The sequence below is a fragment of the Watersipora subatra genome, chromosome 6 (assembly GCF_963576615.1).
Source record: "Watersipora subatra chromosome 6, tzWatSuba1.1, whole genome shotgun sequence".
NCBI lineage: Eukaryota > Metazoa > Bryozoa > Gymnolaemata > Cheilostomatida > Watersiporidae > Watersipora > Watersipora subatra.
In genome coordinates this window covers 57,717,120-57,737,985 of record NC_088713.1, presented here as the reverse complement: position 1 = coordinate 57,737,985, position 20,866 = coordinate 57,717,120, and the positions used below count along the sequence as shown (strand labels likewise).

General features: G+C 33.1%; 2 protein-coding genes across 2 annotated transcripts in view; one reads left to right on the top strand and one right to left on the bottom strand.

Moving 5' to 3' along the window:
• LOC137398395 (serine/threonine-protein phosphatase 6 regulatory ankyrin repeat subunit B-like) overlaps nt 1–20,866 on the bottom strand; it is a 627,280-nt gene that overhangs the window by 317,064 nt on the left and 289,350 nt on the right. The window lies entirely within an intron of this gene.
• Nucleotides 1–20,866, top strand: part of LOC137398919 (sulfhydryl oxidase 2-like) — a 300,984-nt gene that overhangs the window by 276,409 nt on the left and 3,709 nt on the right. The gene's annotated exons all lie outside the window — the stretch shown is intronic.

Here is a 20,866-nt window from a genome sequence, read left to right as displayed (position 1 = left end):
AAAATCAAATTTTACCAAACATCCGCTTAGCGATAACCCTCTGAAAGCGAGGTAAAATTCGGATAAATTTAAAGTAAAATCGGCAAAATTGTTAATGGGCTTTTAATAGTAAAGCAGTTTTGTAATGACTGACTTACTGCAAAATTGATTTTGGTTAAAACGCTTGGTAGAAAAATACGTATGTAGTTTTTCTGAGCGTTTTAACCGCGATCAAGTTTTGCCAATTTTAGTCTGAGAACGTCCTGGCAGTCACATCACCTAAAACAACAAACGAATATCAAGTGATAGAAAAAATATCTATACTTTCTGATTAAAAATATTTAACTCTTTAACTTGCAACAAGCGATCTATGCTTTTGATTTGTATATAGTTTGTATATGTACATGTATCTACTGATGGATCTAATACGTGCACTTATGAATGTCCTCCTTATGACTTATAACTTGAATGCTTTAATAACTCAAACACTTTTGCTCGGTTCCTTGAAGTTTGAGTTATCCGAGTTTCACTGTATATATATGTACTTGCTTGTGTGTTGTCACTCTGCAAAGTTGTTTGCTCTGTATATTACCCTTTGGTAATTCTTGTGATGTATTGTTCTCCTCCATATGTAGTAGTGACAATCATAATTGGTTACCATATGGTCATACATCTCCTTCATGGGTAGTGGTGACTACATATATGGACGTACATCTACCAAGCCTATTAATATTTATCATCAGCTGAATTGGTTAGATGGCTCCTTTACTTGATACATAGGAGCATGGGAGTAATACATCGTTTACTACACTGTTTGTAGCAGCGGGTTGGATCGCTATTTCTCTCAGCTTTTTAGTTTCCAATGTTTCCTACGCAGTCTGTCAAAGCAATGCTTCCAACGCTGATGCATTCCTAGCTGTCATCTACAATGCTTTGAATTCTTAGCTTAGCAGTTTGATAAACAGATGAATAACATATGAATAACAGATGAGTAGTATATAGAGAGCAGATCTACACATAAAAGTGACGGATCCAGCGGGGGGATAGAAAAAGGGGGTTGTGAATTAAATTGGCTAGGGGTGCAGATTGAATCGTGTGGAGTTGAATGAGATGTTGGGGTTTGGGGGGAAATTGTGGTGTAGAGTAGGGGGTTGAATTCGAGGGGTTACGGATCCGCTCCTGGCGTAATCGGCGGATGATCTGTGGATGAGTCATCCGATTAGCGGGGGATGAGTCATCCGATTAAACGCGGATTATCGCGGGATTAGTCGGGGGAATCGTCGCGGATTATCGGTGGAATAGTGGGGGTGAATATCTGGGACATCGAGGGCTGGATGGTTTTCCGGAGTGGATCTCGCGGATTATCGAAGAGAGCGAGAGATTACCTACCGGATGAGTGAGGGGGTTAATATCTGGGACACCGAGGGGTTGATTTTCCGGAGATTGTAATATATTTGAAACATGGAATATATATGAGAAAGTGTTTATGTGCAAAGTGGAGAATGTTATATATTTGAGAACGTTGAATATATATGAGAAAGTGTTTATGTACAAAGTTATTTTTTTTGAAGATTTGATGTTTTTGTAATGTTGAAGCTCTTGAATGGTTAAGAATTTTAAGGATTTCTATTTTCGTTTTTTTTTATATATGTTGAATGAAAGATCAGTTTTATTACAAAATTATTCACTTTAAAAGATATATTTATATGTATTATTCATTATTTCCATCATCATTCCGTTTCAATAAAAATAAAATAGTTTATGTTTAACTTGAAATATATGAAATGTACAAGTAGATAAGTCACAATAAAGATAATATAGTATAAATGGCAAAACTAGGATTGTGCTAGGCCATGTTGATATACAAGTGAGCAATGATTATAAATGTATATATAATAATAAAATGTGAGTAAGATAAAAGCTAGGGTTGTGCTAGTCCATGTTAATATACAAGTGAGCAGTGATTATAAATGTATATATAATAATAAAATGTGAGTGAGATAAAAGCTACTGAAGATACAATAAACAAAGCTAGGATTGTGCTAGGCCGTGTTAATATACAAGTGAGCAGTGATTATAAATGTATATATAATATTAAAATGTGAGTAAGATAAAAGTTACTGAAGATACAATAAACAAAGCTAGGATTGAGCTAGTCTATGTTAATATACAAGTGAGCAGCGAATATAAATGTATATATAATATTAAAATGTGAGTAAGATAAAAACTACTAAAGATACAATAAGCAAAACTAGGATTGTGCTAGGCCATGTTGATATACAAGTGAGCAATGATTATAAATGTATATATAATAATAAAATGTGAGTAAGATAAAAGCTAGGGTTGTGCTAGTCCATGTTAATATACAAGTGAGCAGTGATTATAAATGTATATATAATAATAAAATGTGAGTAAGATAAAAGTTACTGAAGATACAATAAACAGAGCTAGGATTGAGCTAGTCTATGTTAATATACAAGTGAGCAGCGAATATAAATGAATATATAATAATAAAACGTGAGTAAGATAAAAGCTACTGAAGATACAATAAACAAAGCTAGGATTGTGCTAGACCATGTTGATGTACAAGTGAGCAATGATTATAAATGTATATATAATAATAAAATGTGAGTGAGATAAAAGCTACTGAAGATACAATAAACAAAGCTAGGATTGTGCTAGTCCATGTTGATATACAAGTGAGCAGTGATTATAAATGTATATATAATATTAAAATGTGAGTAAGATAAAAACTACTAAAGATACAATAAGCAAAACTAGGATTGTGCTAGGCCATGTTGATATACAAGTGAGCAATGATTATAAATGTATATATAATAATAAAATGTGAGTAAGATAAAAGCTAGGGTTGTGCTAGTCCATGTTAATGTACAAGTGAGCAGTGATTATAAATGTATATATAATAATAAAATGTGAGTAAGATAAAAGCTACTCAAGATAGAATAAACAAAGCTAGGATTGTGCTAGTCCATGTTAATATACAAGTGAGCAGTGATTATAAATGTATATATAATAATAAAATGTGAGTAAGATAAAAGTTACTGAAGATACAATAAACAGAGCTAGGATTGTGCTAGTCTATGTTAATATACAAGTGAGCAGCGAATATAAATGAATATATAATAATAAAACGTGAGTAAGATAAAAGATACTGAAGATACAATAAACAAAGCTAGGATTGTGCTAGACCCTGTTGATATACAAATGAGCAATGATTATAAATGTATATATAATAAAATGTGAGTAAGATAAAAGCTACTGAAGATACAATAAGCAAAACTAGGATTGTGCTAGGCCATGCTGATATACAAGTGAGCAATGATTATAAATGTATATATAATAATAAAATGTGAGTAAGATAAAAGCTACTGAAGATACAAACAAAGCTAGGATTGTACTAGTCCATGATGATATACAAGGGAGCAGTGATTATAAATATATATAATAATAAAATGTGAGTAAGATAAAAGCTACTGAAGATACAATAAACAAAAAACTAGGATTGTACTAGTCTATGTTGGTGTACAAGTGAGCAATGATTATAAATGTATATATAATAATAAAATGTGAGTAAGATAAAAGCTACTGAAGGTACAATAAACAAAGCTAGGACTGTGCTAGTCCATGTTAATATACAAGTGAGCAGTGATTATAAATATATATAATAATAAAATGTATTATTATATATACTCACATTACTTACTCTCATTTTATTATTATATATATATTTATAATCACTGCTCACTTGTATATTAACATGGACTAGCACAGTCCTAGCTTTGTTTATTGTATCTTCAGTAACTTTTATCTTACTCACATTTTATTATTATATATACATTTATAATCACTGCTCACTTGTATATTAACATGGACTAGCACAACCCTAGCTTTTATCTTACTCACATTTTATTATTATATATACATTTATAATCATTGCTCACTTGTATATCAACATGGCCTAGCACAATCCTAGTTTTGCTTATTGTATCTTTAGTAGTTTTTATCTTACTCACATTTTAATATTATATATACATTTATATTCGCTGCTCACTTGTATATTAACATAGACTAGCTCAATCCTAGCTTTGTTTATTGTATCTTCAGTAACTTTCATCTCACTCACATTTTATTATTATATATACATTTATAATCATTGCTCACTTGTACATCAACATGGTCTAGCACAATCCTAGCTTTGTTTATTGTATCTTCAGTAGCTTTTATCTTACTCATGTTTTATTATTATATATTCATTTATATTCGCTGCTCACTTGTATATTAACATAGACTAGCTCAATCCTAGCTCTGTTTATTGTATCTTCAGTAACTTTTATCTTACTCACATTTTATTATTATATATACATTTATAATCACTGCTCACTTGTATATTAACATGGACTAGCACAACCCTAGCTTTTATCTTACTCACATTTTATTATTATATATACATTTATAATCATTGCTCACTTGTATATCAACATGGCCTAGCACAATCCTAGTTTTGCTTATTGTATCTTTAGTAGTTTTTATCTTACTCACATTTTAATATTATATATACATTTATATTCGCTGCTCACTTGTATATTAACATAGACTAGCTCAATCCTAGCTTTGTTTATTGTATCTTCAGTAACTTTCATCTCACTCACATTTTATTATTATATATACATTTATAATCATTGCTCACTTGTACATCAACATGGTCTAGCACAATCCTAGCTTTGTTTATTGTATCTTCAGTAGCTTTTATCTTACTCATGTTTTATTATTATATATTCATTTATATTCGCTGCTCACTTGTATATTAACATAGACTAGCTCAATCCTAGCTCTGTTTATTGTATCTTCAGTAACTTTTATCTTACTCACATTTTATTATTATATATACATTTATAATCACTGCTCACTTGTATATTAACATGGACTAGCACAACCCTAGCTTTTATCTTACTCACATTTTATTATTATATATACATTTATAATCATTGCTCACTTGTATATCAACATGGCCTAGCACAATCCTAGTTTTGCTTATTGTATCTTTAGTAGTTTTTATCTTACTCACATTTTAATATTATATATACATTTATATTCGCTGCTCACTTGTATATTAACATAGACTAGCTCAATCCTAGCTTTGTTTATTGTATCTTCAGTAACTTTTATCTCACTCACATTTTATTATTATATATACATTTATAATCATTGCTCACTTGTACATCAACATGGTCTAGCACAATCCTAGCTTTGTTTATTGTATCTTCAGTAGCTTTTATCTTACTCATGTTTTATTATTATATATTCATTTATATTCGCTGCTCACTTGTATATTAACATAGACTAGCTCAATCCTAGCTCTGTTTATTGTATCTTCAGTAACTTTTATCTTACTCACATTTTATTATTATATATACATTTATAATCACTGCTCACTTGTATATTAACATGGACTAGCACAACCCTAGCTTTTATCTTACTCACATTTTATTATTATATATACATTTATAATCATTGCTCACTTGTATATCAACATGGCCTAGCACAATCCTAGTTTTGCTTATTGTATCTTTAGTAGTTTTTATCTTACTCACATTTTAATATTATATATACATTTATAATCACTGCTCACTTGTATATTAACACGGCCTAGCACAATCCTAGCTTTGTTTATTGTATCTTCAGTAGCTTTTTATCTTACTCACGTTTTATTATTATATATTCATTTATATTCGCTGCTCACTTGTATATTAACATAGACTAGCTCAATCCTAGCTTTGTTTATTGTATCTTCAGTAACTTTTATCTTAATCACATTTTAATATTATATATACATTTATAATCACTGCTCACTTGTATATTAACACGGCCTAGCACAATCCTAGCTTTGTTTATTGTATCTTCAGTAGCTTTTATCTCACTCACATTTTATTATTATATATACATATATAACCACTGCTCACTTGTATATTAACATGGACTAGCACAACCCTAGCTTTTATCTTACTCACATTTTATTATTATATATACATTTATAATCATTGCTCACTTGTATATCAACATGGCCTAGCACAATCCTAGTTTTGCCATTTATACTATATTATCTTTATTGTGACTTATCTACTTGTACATTTCATATATTTCAAGTTAAACATAAACTATTTTATTTTTATTGAAACGAAATGATGATGGAAATAATGAATAATACATATAAATATATCTTTTAAAGTGAATAATTTTGTAATAAAACTGATCTTTCATTCAACATATATAAAAAAAATCGAAAATAAAAATCCTTAAAATTCTTAACCATTCAAGAGCTTCAACATTACAAAAACATCAAATCTTCAAAAAAAATAACTTTGTACATAAACACTTTCTCATATATATTCAACGTTCTCAAATATATAACATTCTCCGGAAAATCAACCCCTCGGTGTCCCAGATATTAACCCCCTCACTCATCCGGTAGGTAATCTCTCGCTCTCCTCGATAATCCGCGAGATCCACTCCGGAAAACCATCCAGCCCTCGATGTCCCAGATATTCACCCCCACTATTCCACCGATAATCGGCGACGATTCGCCCGACTAATCCGCGACGATTCCCCCGACTAATCCCGCGATAATCCGCGTTTAATCGGATGACTCATCCCCCGCTAATCGGATGACTCATCCACAGATAATCCGCCGATTACGCCAGGAGCGGATCCGTAACCCCTCGAATTCAACCCCCTACTCTACACCACAATTTCCCCCCAAACCCCAACATCTCATTCAACTCCACACGATTCAATCTACACCCCTAGCCAATTTAATTCACAACCCCCTTTTTCTATCCCCCCGCTGGATCCGTCACTTTTATGTGTAGATCTGCTCTCTATATACTACTCAGATGAATAAACGTTGTAAGAAGTTGTAACAACAACTAAGATTAATATAATTGTAACGGAATTCAATGGATTCTTATTTGCTAGCATGCGTTTGCTCGCTGAGGCCATGTGATGCTTCCGTAATCATCCGTCCTTGAATGATGTAATTGAGCAGCTTGTGTAGTTACATGCAGTGTAACTGTAGTAGCCTCAGAGCTCCAACCTATTTTCATAAACTCTTGTTGGTTGTGCAGTGCAAAAACCTTTTTGGGATTATCCAGTTCTACCATTCTCTATTCCTTCCTACCAGACTATTCGTCCTGATGTTTTTGGATTGGCAAGTATTTTACACAAGAAAATGTTTAGATTGATCAGTTCATAGTGATAACTAATGCTCATAATATTAGACTTTGGTGTATTTTGTGGAGTTTGCCTCAGGAGACTTCATCTTTGGTACTTTTTGCCTTTGACTCATCCTTCTCAAGTTTTACAAAGGTGGACTCATTCTAATTCAGATTTAACGAGATTCAATACAGCGGAACATGTGTATATCATGGTCAAATCACTGAATTATAGTTATTTGTGTATTATACAAATAACTAGGAATCAATTGGTTTTAAGAGGTTTAGTATTTTATATTAATAGGTCTAGTGTGACCAGACCTATTAATATAAAATTGAGTAGTTTGAAGATGTACTTTGTATGTTAAAACATCAGAGTGCCTTACCAACTGCTTTATTTCCTAAATATATACTTTGATTTCCTGACTGAATAGATGATCAACTTTGTATTGAGTATTGTTCAGATGGTGGTTCTGATGAAAAAAATTTCAACGTTTTCTATTTTACACTAATTCTAGTCACACTAAAGGTGATGGTTTTTGTAACATCTTCATGTTGTATGAGCAGAGATATTTCATAGTTTGGGGGGAAAGGCTCAGCATATTCTACTTTCCTTCTACTCCCATAATTCCTCAACATCATATGATTTGCCAGTTTTAATTAAAGCTACATTTTACACATCTTTAAGTACGGTAATAGTGGTAGAGTTAATAGTGTACAATTATAGTAGTATAGTTATTAGCAGAGCTGCACAACGATTATAAAAATTGATCGCGATTAATAACTTGCCTGAACCAGTTAATCTTCGATTAATCTTAGAATTAATCTAGCATAAACCTGCATATTCAAAAACAAATAATACAGCTACATATAGATTTATTATATTTTAAACAATATTAGCAGTGGTGCATGTTATGTACAATGTACATAAGTTACAATGTAATAATTATTATGAGTATGAAACCTGTCAATGAAACTCTATAATTAAGCAGCCAAGAGTTGAGGCAGCACAGTTTATTTACATTATCTGAATAAAGAGATGCACTCTTCCTACATACAACATTGCCAGCTTTAGAGAATGGCCGCTCACAGGCAGACCTGCCAACCCAAGAGTGGGGCAATGCGTGAGATTTGGTTTTGGGGCAATTGATGTATCAATGATAGTATATATGAAATTGTGGAATTTGGGCAAAAATCACACGCATTTCAATTTTCTCTTTGGGGTGATTGCGTGAGTCTCACGCCCAATGCGTGAGAGTTGGCAGGTATGCTCATAGGGGACAGCAGTGCCGGTAATCACTAGTAGCCTATTAGTTATTGCTTGCGACAGCTGGTGATAATTTCTGTGCGGTAGGATGAGAATTATTTAAAATATATCTTAATGATGATGTGCTGTGGTGGTACGCAAATTCTTTCTGGCATATACTGCTTTTCGCTTTCTTGTTTACGGTTCCAACAACTTACAGAAATGCGCTACCTAGGGTGGAAGACATTTTTCTGCTTTCATGTTCCAATAAAGTGTCAATCTTATATTACTAATATTCTGAAGCTGAAATATGGTTGTGATTTTTTCGAAAAATGAAAATACATGTATAATTTACTTTAAAAAGTTTTTAAAAATAAACAAAAATAAACTGTAAGATATTGAATAATACTGAAATCACTTTTACTGCTATTACCTAGAAACATGTTCAAACAATTAACAACATGGCCGCTTACAGCTAGATCGGCACGGCGCTTGTGCATTGTGTTGTATAAACAAGTTTAATGTTAGCGAGTCACTGTGTTTTCATAGTTGAGTGCAAAATAATTGTGGTTTATTTTATTGGTAAGAAAGTGTTACTTGTCATAATATTTATTTGTTAGTAAATTAAATGTAGTAACCTGCTACGTTAGTATTATTACTAAACAGTACAAATGAAAAGAACCACATCAAAATCATGACATGCATTTTAATTGAAGATTAATTGGCTCAACTGAGTTAATCGTTTATTTGTATTAGTCGCCATTAATCGTTCAATTAGTGCGATCATTGTGCAGCTCTAGTTACTAGTGTACCATTATAGTAGTAGAGTTACTAGTGTACCATTATAGTAGTAGAGTTACTAGTGTACCATTATAGTAGTAGAGTTATTAGTGTAACATTATAGTAGTAGAGATACTAGTGTACCATTATAGTAGTAGAGTTACTAGTGTACCATTATAGTAGTAGAGTTATTAGTGTATCATTATAGTAGTAGAGTTATTAGTGTACCATTATATTAGTAGAGTTACTAGTGTACCATTATAGTAGTAGAGTTATTAGTGTACCATTATATCAGTAGAGTTATTAGTGCACATTTATAGTAGTAGGGCTCTTAGCATACAATTATGGTGTGCAGTTACTAGTGTACCGTGATAGCAGTAGACTTACTAGTTTTCCATTACAGTACTAGAGTTACTAGTGTGCCACTTTAATTGTGAAATTTCTTGTATATCTTTACAATGCAGTGCACATAATCTTTTCAATCCTTTCATAATTTTTAGTAGGTGGTTTTTCTCGCAGTGCAGTAAAACAAATCTTGCTTTACTTCAAGTGTTAACTCTGTCGCTCTAGAACATTCTATTAGTTTTATTTTAAAGGCAAATATGTTAGACCATAAATTTGTTCTTGCAAGTACTAAACTCGATTGTTGCAATCCTCTTACATTACCACAAATATATTGCTTTTGTACTTATAGGTTGTTAGTGTATATACATGTATCATCATGTAAATACATGCAATCATGACAGTGTGTGGATAACTTGATTGCTCTGATAGCCCAAACCACAGATATAGTAAACCCTAGATATGCGAATAATCAAAACAAGTGAGGCCTATAATTAGCATGACGCAACGTCGTGGTGATGTGCAAAGTGAATCAGCTGATCTATGAATTCCTATTGACTTAGCACTAAAAACTGCACAATTTTCCTATAGCTTGTGCATCTAAGACTGCATATTTTGTTGAAAATATATAAAACTGACTTTGGATGAAAAAGGCAAGAATCTTACACACATGGTAATGGATAATACCAATAGTTCTCCAATAGTAATGGATAATACCAATAGCAATGACTGGGTGCCATGAGCGCCCAGTCATATAGCCCCGTATGCCATGAGAGATTTTCATGTGTAATAACTATGTGCACAATTATTCTATTATTATTTAATGCCAGTATATTTTATTCTGGCTAGTACTCTGGAGTTCTGTGTGCCATGAGAGATTGTCATATGTAATAACTATGTGCATAATTATTCTATTATTATTTAATGCCAGTATCTTTTATTATGGCTATAGTACTCTGGAGTTCTGTGTGTCATGAGAGACTGTCATGTGTAATAACTATGTGCATAATTATTCTATTATTATTTAATGCCAGTATCTTTTATTATGGCTATAGTACTCTGGAGTTCTGTGTGTCATGAGAGACTGTCATGTGTAATAACTATGTGCACAATTATTCTATTATTATTTAATGTCAGTATATTTTATTATTGCTAGTACTCTGGAGCTCTGTGTGCCATGAGAGATTATCATATGTAATAACTATGTGCATAATTATTCTATTATTATTTAATGCCAGTATCTTTTATTATGGCTATAGTACTCTGGAGTTCTGTGTGTCATGAGAGATTGTCATATGTAATAACTATGTGCATAATTATTCTATTATTATTTAATGCCAGTATCTTTTATTATGGCTATAGTACTCTGGAGTTCTGTGTGTCATGAGAGACTGTCATGTGTAATAACTATGTGCATAATTATTCTATTATTATTTAATGCCAGTATCTTTTATTATGGCTATAGTACTCTGGAGTTCTGTGTGTCATGAGAGACTGTCATGTGTAATAACTATGTGCACAATTATTCTATTATTATTTAATGTCAGTATATTTTATTATTGCTAGTACTCTGGAGCTCTGTGTGCCATGATAGATTATCATATGTAATAACTATGTGCATAATTATTCTATTATTATTTAATGCCAGTATCTTTTATTATGGCTATAGTACTCTGGAGTTCTGTGTGTCATGAGAGACTGTCATGTGTAATAACTATGTGCACAATTATTCTATTATTATTTAATGTCAGTATATTTTATTATGGCTGGTACTCTGGAGTTCTGTGTGCCATGAGAAATTGTCATGTGTAATAACTATGTGCACAATTATTCTATTATTATTTAATGCCAGTATATTTTATTCTGGCTAGTACTCTGGAGTTCTGTGTGCCATGAGAGATTGTCATATGTAATAACTATGTGCATAATTATTCTATTATTATTTAATGCCAGTATCTTTTATTATGGCTATAGTACTCTGGAGTTCTGTGTGTCATGAGAGACTGTCATGTGTAATAACTATGTGCACAATTATTCTATTATTATTTAATGCCAGTATATTTTATTATGGCTATTACTCTGGATTTCTGTGTGCCATGAGAGATCATCATATGTAATAACTATGTGCACAATTATTCTATTATTATTTAATGTCAGTATATTTTATTATGGCTGGTGCTCTGGAGTTCTGTGTGCCATGATAGATTGTCATGTGTAATAACTATGTGCATAATTATTCTATTATTATTTAATGCCAGTATATTTTGTTATGGCTGGTACTCTGGAGTTCTGTGTGCCATGAGAGATTGTCATGTGTAATAACTATGTGCACAATTATTCTATTATTTTTTAATGCCAGTATATTTTATTATTGCTAGTACTCTGGAGCTCTGTGTGCCATGATAGATTATCATATGTAATAACTATGCGCATAATTATTCTATTATTATTTAATGCCAGTATCTTTTATTATGGCTATAGTACTCTGGAGTTCTGTGTGTCATGAGAGATTGTCATGTGTAATAACTATGTGCACAATTATTCTATTATTATTTGATGCCAGTATATTTTATTATGGCTATAGTACTCTGGAGTTCTGTGTGTCATGAGAGATTGTCATGTGTAATAACTATGTGCTCAATTATTCTATTATTATTTAATGCCAGTATATTTTATTACTGCTAGCACACTGGAGTTCTATGCGCCGTGAGAGATTATCATGTGTAATAACTATATGCACAGTTTCTATATTATTGATAATACAAAGAGTGACCAAATAGAAATTAAACTAATAACAAACTAATGAATCAAATGAGATTTAGAAGCAGTTAAGTTGGAACACACTATTAAACACCCATTAGACATGACTGAAAATAACTGGATGAGGTAGCTTTTGTCTAAGGTTGGTTGAACTAAAATCCTGCTTTGAAGCGGCATAGTGTATTATGATTTTATTAAATGTATAACGATTTACTATAGTTTTGAGTAGACTGTTGGTCTGCACTGTGCATGTAAAACCCGGTTTGAGGCTATGTAATAAGACATATATGTTATTGTCTGTGATGTTACTTGTTTAAAAGCTCTCTGTGTGATACCATAGCTCTCCATGTGTGAGCGTAAGCACTTTTCTGCAGCAATACATATTCGGCCTGACGCATCAATGGTGTCGCAAAGCCTCCTCTGTTTTAAACTGAGATTAGAGTTATTTCATCACTACTTCTACTTCCCACTATTTTTACATTGGTCAAGAACTTGCTACAGTCATCACATTAGAGTTAGAAAAGTTTCCTGATCACTGAACTTCTCATCTTCACCTTTATCAGCTTTTGTCTCTTCCTTCTCCTTTCTAGCCAGAGAATGTAGTATGAGTTGGCCAGGTTTTTCAGCCCTGCTCACATCCAGATTAATACAGTTAGCATTAGGACTTGGTGTGATATCTGCCTTTATGAGCAGTGCTTGAAGTGCAGATCTAAAGCACTGCACATCCAGGTTATTGTTATAGCCATCCTACCTTTCCCATGATAGATCGTATAGTGGAAAACAGAGTCTCAATGTGATCTTGGTTGATCTTAAAGGTTAGGATGTAGTTGATGTAAGAGTAGTTGCTTGCTAAAAAGATATTGAGCAATGTTATGTACAGATTTGGCTGCTGACTCAAAACCGATGAAGGTTTTCCTATTATTTTCCACTAGCAGCTTTCAGCTTGGTGTCTTTAATTAGCATAGATAGCTTATGATATTGTTGAGAACTTCTTGTTTTGAGATGAAGTTCTGTCTTGTTATGGACAATTCATGATATACCTGGGGTGTTGTAGTCACCTCTGGTGACATTTAACTAGGAATATGGTCTTACTGTTACGTTTATGACTTAAAAACTAGTGTGACAAGCATGCTTTCACTGCTAAACTCATTGCTCAATAGAAGGCTCTGATAATGTGATGCACATCACTGCGATGTAACGTCGTGAAAACAACAGCCAATTATAGGCCTCACTTTTGCTCCATCGTAAGGATAGCTATTCGCCAATCTAGGGTTTACTATATCTATGACAATAACCAAACTGTCATGACTACGTCAGAAAAATAAAGAGATTCCAAACTACGGCGAATTTTTGTTTTAGAGTTTTTAAGAGTTTGTAATCACATTTCCACATATTTGGCACCTACAACACAACAGAGTAAGACATGGTGAATCTTTTGATACCAAAAAACTGTAATGTGAATTTTGTTGCAAGTCAACCTTTAAGGCTTGCCACCTATTTTTCGAAAAGTGTTGGTATTTGATAACAAAGTCCAGGAAAGTAATCACCTCATCATCCTTGTGGGGGCAGACCATAATTAGATTTAATTGAAAAAAGATCAGAAGAATAGCAAAAACAAGATAAGTGGGGTAACTTTTGTACTAGTTTATGGCGCTCGAAGAAGTTTTACAAATATGGACTCCTTTTAATTCAGATTTAACTGTATTAACTACAGCTGAACTTCTATATATCATGGTTAAATAATTGATTTATGGTCATTTGTGTATTATACAAATAACTAGGAATCAATTGGTTTTAAGAGGTTTGTTATTTTGTATTAAGAGGTCTAGTGTGACCAGACCTCTTAATCTAAAATTAAGTAGTTTGAAGATGTACTTTGTATGTTAAAACATCAGAGTGCCTTACGAACTGCTTTATTTCCTGAAGATATTCTTTGATTTCCTGACTGACTAGATGATCAACTTTGTATTGATTATTGTTCAGATGGTGGTTCTGATGAAAACAAATTTCAACGTCTTCTATTTTATTGTGTTATTTATCAGTTTTTGCATCTTCTCTTATCTAAATTTATTATGGAGAGTAACTAGTCACACTAAAGGTTAAGGTTTTTGTAAAGTCTTCATGTTGTATGAGCAGAGATTTTTCATAGTTTGGGGGAAAGACTCAGCATATTTTACCCTTTTCTTCTCTGATAATTCCTCATCAACATATGCTTTGCCAGTTTTAATTGAAGCTACACTCAATACACATCTATTAGTACTGTAATAGTAGTAGATTTACTAGTGTAACATTATAGTAGTAGATTTATTAGTGTACCGTTACAGTAGTAGAGCTATAAGCATACAATTATGGTGGTGCAGTTATTAGTGTACCGTGATGGCAGCAGACTTACTAGTTTTCTATTACAGGACTAGAGTTACTAGTGTGCCATTTTAATAGTGAAATTACTTGTATATCCTTATAATGCAGTGCACATAATCTTATCAATCTTTTCATAATTTTTAGTCGTTGGTTTCTTTGCAGCGCAGTAAAACAAATACAGTAAAACTCGGATAACTCAAACTTCAAGGGACCGAGCAAAAGTGTTCGAATTATCAGAGTGTTCAAGTTATCAGAGCACTGTCACAAGTCCATGTATTTACTTATTTATTAGTAGATACATGAACATATGCAAACTATAATATAAATCAAAAGCACAAATGGCTTGTTTCAAATTAAATGCTTCTAATGTAAAGTTTAAAACGTTTTTATCAAAAAGTATAGAGATTTTTCTATCACTTGAGATTGGTTTGTTGTTTGAGGTGATGTTATTGCCAGGACGTTTTTTAGATTGACATTGGCAAAACTTGATCGTTGCTGAAATGCTCAAAAGAAAAGACATCTTTTTCTTTTGAGCGTTTTACCCACGATCAATTTTGCCGATTTTTCTTGAAGTTTATGCAAAGATTAACTTACTTTACATGGCATTCGTTAAGAGCAACACTCCGAGGCAGTTCAATTAAAAGTTTTACGAGGTTTTACGGTACATTGTATATCACTAACATTTTTTGAATGGATACTTATTGAATGTACACACGTATTCTGTGTTTAGGTCAAACGATGAATTTTTTTTTAGCTAAGACAACGTATACATTTAATTACCACAATTTTTAAAACGTTTTAAACATTCAACATTCCGACGTTGATTCAACACGGAATCCACGTCGGAAAACTATTCATCACGGGCTAGCCGGGTCACGCACTCAAGGATTTTCGCCACGCAAATACAAAACAAAAACAACATGCTGTTTTTGTTTTGTATGTGCGTGGCGAAAATCCTTGCGCCCGTGACCCGGCTAGCCTGTGCTATTCATTGTATAACAGTATAAATCAAATTTCACCAAACCTTTAGAACAGTCGTTGACAAAAATATTTTGCCGATGAAGGTAGTAACGACGCTTATGAATTACGAAAAGTTGAGGTTTACCTCTATGGCTTGGAATAAAGTGATTTTCTAAAGCGATAGCAACCGTTTCGGTAACCGTTGGGCAAAAACAGTTCGAATTAACAGTGTTGAGTTCGAGTTATATAGAGCCATTTATCATTGCGTGGGAACGGACCAAGCAAATCCAGTCGAGTTAACCATGTGTTCGCTATATCCGAGGGCGAGTTATCCATGTTTCACTGTATTGCTTTACTCTAGGTGTCAATTCTGTCGCTCTAGAACATTCTATCAGTTTTATTTTAAAGGCAAATATGTTTGGCCATGAATTTATTCTTGCAGGTCCTAAACTCAATTGTTGCAATCCTCTTAGTTTACCACAAATAATGTAATTCTATACTTATATATTGTCGGTGTATTTACATGGATCATAAGGTAAATACATGCACTCATGACAGTGTGTGAATAACCTGTATGCTCTGATAGCCCAAACACTTTCACTCAGTCCTTTTAAGGTTGAGTTATTCATGTTCAACTGTATGTTTTATTAGAAATGTATTATTGCAGGCCGTACACGCCAATACCAGAAAGGGATGAAGACATAACCACACTGTTCATGGACACGCTAGTCACTGACAGGAAGTGAGTCCCAATTTGTTCGATCGTTGTTATGTTCATACATACTGTATTTCGGTTAGTATTTAAAGTGTATATAAAGTGTACAGGTGATGACGTAAAATGTGTACAGTTGATAACTGTATAAAGTGTACATGTGATGACTCTATAAAGTGTAGATGTGATGACTGTGTAAAGTGTAGAGGTGATGACTGTATAAAGTGTATGGATGATGACTGTATACAGTGTACAAGTGGTGGCTGTATAAAGTATAGAGGTGATGACTGTATAAAGTGTACAGGTGATAACCGTATAAAGTGTACAGGTGATGACTATATAAAGTGTACATGTGATGAATGTGTAAAGTGTATGGGTGATGACTGTATAAAGTGTACGGGTGATGACTGTATAAAGTGTACGGGTGATGAATGTATAAAGTGTGCGGGTGATGACTGTATAAAGTGTACGGGTGATGAATGTATAAAGTGTGCGGGTGATGACTGTATAAAGTGTACGGGTGATGACTGTATAAAGTGTACGGGTGATGACTGTATAAAGTGTACGGGTGATGATTGTATAAACCCCTATGGGTGATAGCTGTATAAAGTGTACAGGTGATGACTGTATAAAGTGTACAGGGGATGACTGTATAAAGAGTACAGGGGATGACTGTATAAAGAGTGCAGGTGATATAACTGTATAAAGTGTACAGGTGATGACTGTATAAAGTGTACATTGGATGACTGGTCAAAGGATACAGGTGATGACTGTATAAAGTGTGCAGGGGATGCATGTATAAAGTGTACAGGGGATGACTGTATAAAGAGTACAGGTGATGACTGTATAAAGTGTACAGGTGATGACTGTATAAAGTGTACAGGGGATGACTGGTCACAGGGTACAGGTGATGACTGTATAAAGTATACAGGTGATGACTGTATAAAGTGTACAGGTTATAACCGTACAAAATGTACAGGTGATGACTGTATAAAGTGTACAGGTGATGACTGTATAAACCATATAAACTGTATAATGATTCTAACTAGGGATGCTAAAATATCATTCTTTATGTGAAATATGGACTCTTTGATGTTTTAGTACATCTACTCTTTTCTATGAGGACTTAATCTATGCCATACGCTAACTCTATGGTCAAGGAGATCGGAGGTCAACTGGTTATTTCTGAAGAAGCTAGGCATACCCTTTTTAAGTATCTGTATACTATATACATGGTGAGTTCTTGTTTTATGTATCTATAATAATAGTCTGTACTGTAGTATAATACAATGCATATATTTTGTGTGCTTGTTTAAAACTCTAATGCACATAAGTGTGCATACATTTCATAATAACATCTTACTAAGAGCAGTGACAAGTATTGTAGTTGCTTGCTGTTTGCCGTTAGCCTGGCACATTGCAAATGGCTAATTTGATAAGCCAGTTATCTACGGCTCTTACTAATAAGACTCATGAAAGCAAGTACAAAATAGCGACATATCCCGCCAAATGAATTCACCAATCTTGCATAGAATAATTGGTAAGATATTTGCCTGGTGATGGAAGGCTCCCAGATCAAATCCAGCAGATTGCAAGCTTTTAATTTCAGGATATCAATAGCTATAGCAGGACAAATTGAAGTACTACCACACAAACTTTGAGATCTGTATAATAATAGATAAATTATCATATAATACAAGGCGTGTATTTATATGCTAGTTTATGACTCCAATGCGCATGTGTGCATATATTCCATAATAATATCTTACTAGGGACAGAGGTGGTACTATATATTGTAATTGTTGACTTACACTTAATAGGTACACATTTGAGTGCTTCTCACACAGAATCCATTATATAATGATATAATATATTCTACCCAACTGTTGACATTTAATAGGTATTCAGTCAGGTGTTTTGTTACATAAACTCCTACATGATATGTATCCATATATTTTACATTCTCCTATCGAGGTATCTTTATCATAGAACACATTTTGTGAGATCAATGCGTTTCTTTTAGCTCTTCCCAGAAAACAATCAGGAAATATTTGAAGGGATACAACAACTAATAATATTTATCCATCGCCATGCCACATAAACTAACCACTCTGACCATCTTCAGGTGTGAGATATACTTCTCTATAATTCACCATACTCTTCCAGTATTTTACTCCAGCTCTCTGTATTACGTATTAGAGGTTGTAGAATAGACAACTCCAAACCTCTGTAACTTGACTTGATAATTACAGAAAATGTATAGTGAAGTTGGCATGAATAATCAGACAGTGTACAAGTTATTTCCTGTTCCATCCATTTGCTACATTTTGTTAATGTACTTACCAGGTCTATTCATATACATGTTATTATACTGACAGGTAAACATGAGGCTGATCTGGAAACATAAATGCCGACTCCGTTTATGCTAAAAATGAGTTTTCTTCTCGAGAGTTGTGTCCTCTCCGCAGGACTCACAGCGTAATGTTAGAAGAATAAATGGTAAGAATAAATGGTATTTATGTTTAAAAACGTGAATACATTGAGCTCTGTAGCATATAATGAGCAAGCCTAAGCTTTTTTGTGTTGTGCACTCCAACTTTTTGAAGTACAACATAAACATGATAAAACATGTCAAACAAGTGCTATCATAATAAAACAGGGAATAACAATAATAATTATAATAATGTGCTGATATATTATTCCTGTTTTTTCTCTTCAGTTCGTGTTCAATCTTTCAAATAAGCAAATATAAGAACACTTTGAGATGCTTTCAATGTAAAGCTTAACAAAAATCAACATCCTTGAATCAGCTTTTACAAAAACACCAGATCACAGTCATTGATGTCCTCACATCAACTCTCTTTCCTAATAAAATGATATCATCAGCTTCTGGCTCACATGCTTTCCATTTTCCGACCAATCAATATCTTATCAAGTGACGGTATCTGGCAACAGTTTTGTTCACATTTTCCAAGCAAATTTATTTTCATGCCTCCAGCCTTACTTCTATTATAGCACTAGTAGAGTTTTCATGACATCCAAAGTGTTTGTAAGACAGTTGGAAGTGAGGCTACGAACAATTGATGGCAGTTTGAGGAGTGTCTCTATAGGTTAAATATTGTCCATAAAATTGTTTGTATTCCTATTTTATATCAGGAGTTGTCACCTTTTGCTGTAGGCTGAGAACACTTCCATGAACAATGGGAGATTGTAGTAAAGCAAAATACCATAGCTTAGTAAACAAGCTTGGCTACTCCTGCTAGTCACATAGCTCAAATCATAACTATCATGTACAACTTTTATCATATTTTCTAGGTGAAACAGACACGCTGATTGCGATTTTATTGTACTTAAAATTAAGATTGACCCACTAACTTTTAAAGTAATGAAGGCTTTTTTACAGCGTTTTAATATCGGTCTCGAAAACAACACAATTGACACAACAAGCTCTGCCCATAAATATTTGACGTAGCATAGCTTTTTAGGAACGGAAATTAGGGATGTTTAGTCTGATTTAGAATGATAGAGATGGATGTCTTAAAACACATTGTTATTTAAATTCGGCCTTCAAAATAATTTCAGTCTTTTCTGAAAGGTAGATGAGCTATTTAACACTTCATATTTAAAAATAAGCTCAAAAAAGTGTGATAACAACGCTAGATTGTGATAAAATCGTGTTTTTGAGCTCATTTTTCTTGATGTTCAGCCTATTAAACATCCTGTAACTAGCTACAAGCAATTTTAAATAGTTTATCTACCTTTCAGAAAAGACATATTATTTTGAAAGCTGAATTTAGAAAATAATGGGTTTAATATACCCATCTGTATTTCTTTTTTAATGCTTCCAGCATGACTTCAGACAGACAGACACGGCTCTTATTATAGTAAAGATCCTTATTGCTACTGTCCTTCTGCACTGAACTGGTAGTATAACTTTAGTCAGTACTTCATAACAAAACTGTTTTCTAACAATTACACATATAAATATATATTTACAGGCTAGTGGTTTTCTTACTGCTCAGGAGTCTCGGTGTAGGGGCAGTCAAGCTAAATACAGAGGGTTTCCTTGTACCTTGTGAACCCTGTTTCACACACTAACTGCAAATGCAAATATGTGATTTATTAGACCTAGCCACATTAAATTTGGAGTAGTCAGCACAATATTGTGAGGAAACAACTCCTTTTGTACCTCCCTTCTTTTTAGTATATTCACGAATCTTAGCCTAATAAAAACAGTCGTAAAAGATTTAGTCATAAATAAAGTTATTTTATCTGATGATATACAAAGTGTGAGGGTCAGTATTTCTTTCCGTAAACAATACAGTTGAACCTCAAGATGTGAGTTTAGTTCATACTGTGATCAAACTCGTACATCAATCAACTTGAATATCAATGGAATTAATCCCATTTACAATCACTGATATCAAGTTAATTTCTGACCTGAAAAAAATGAAATCTGTAATTAAGGGAAATAATCAGGTTTTCTAAATAATGAAT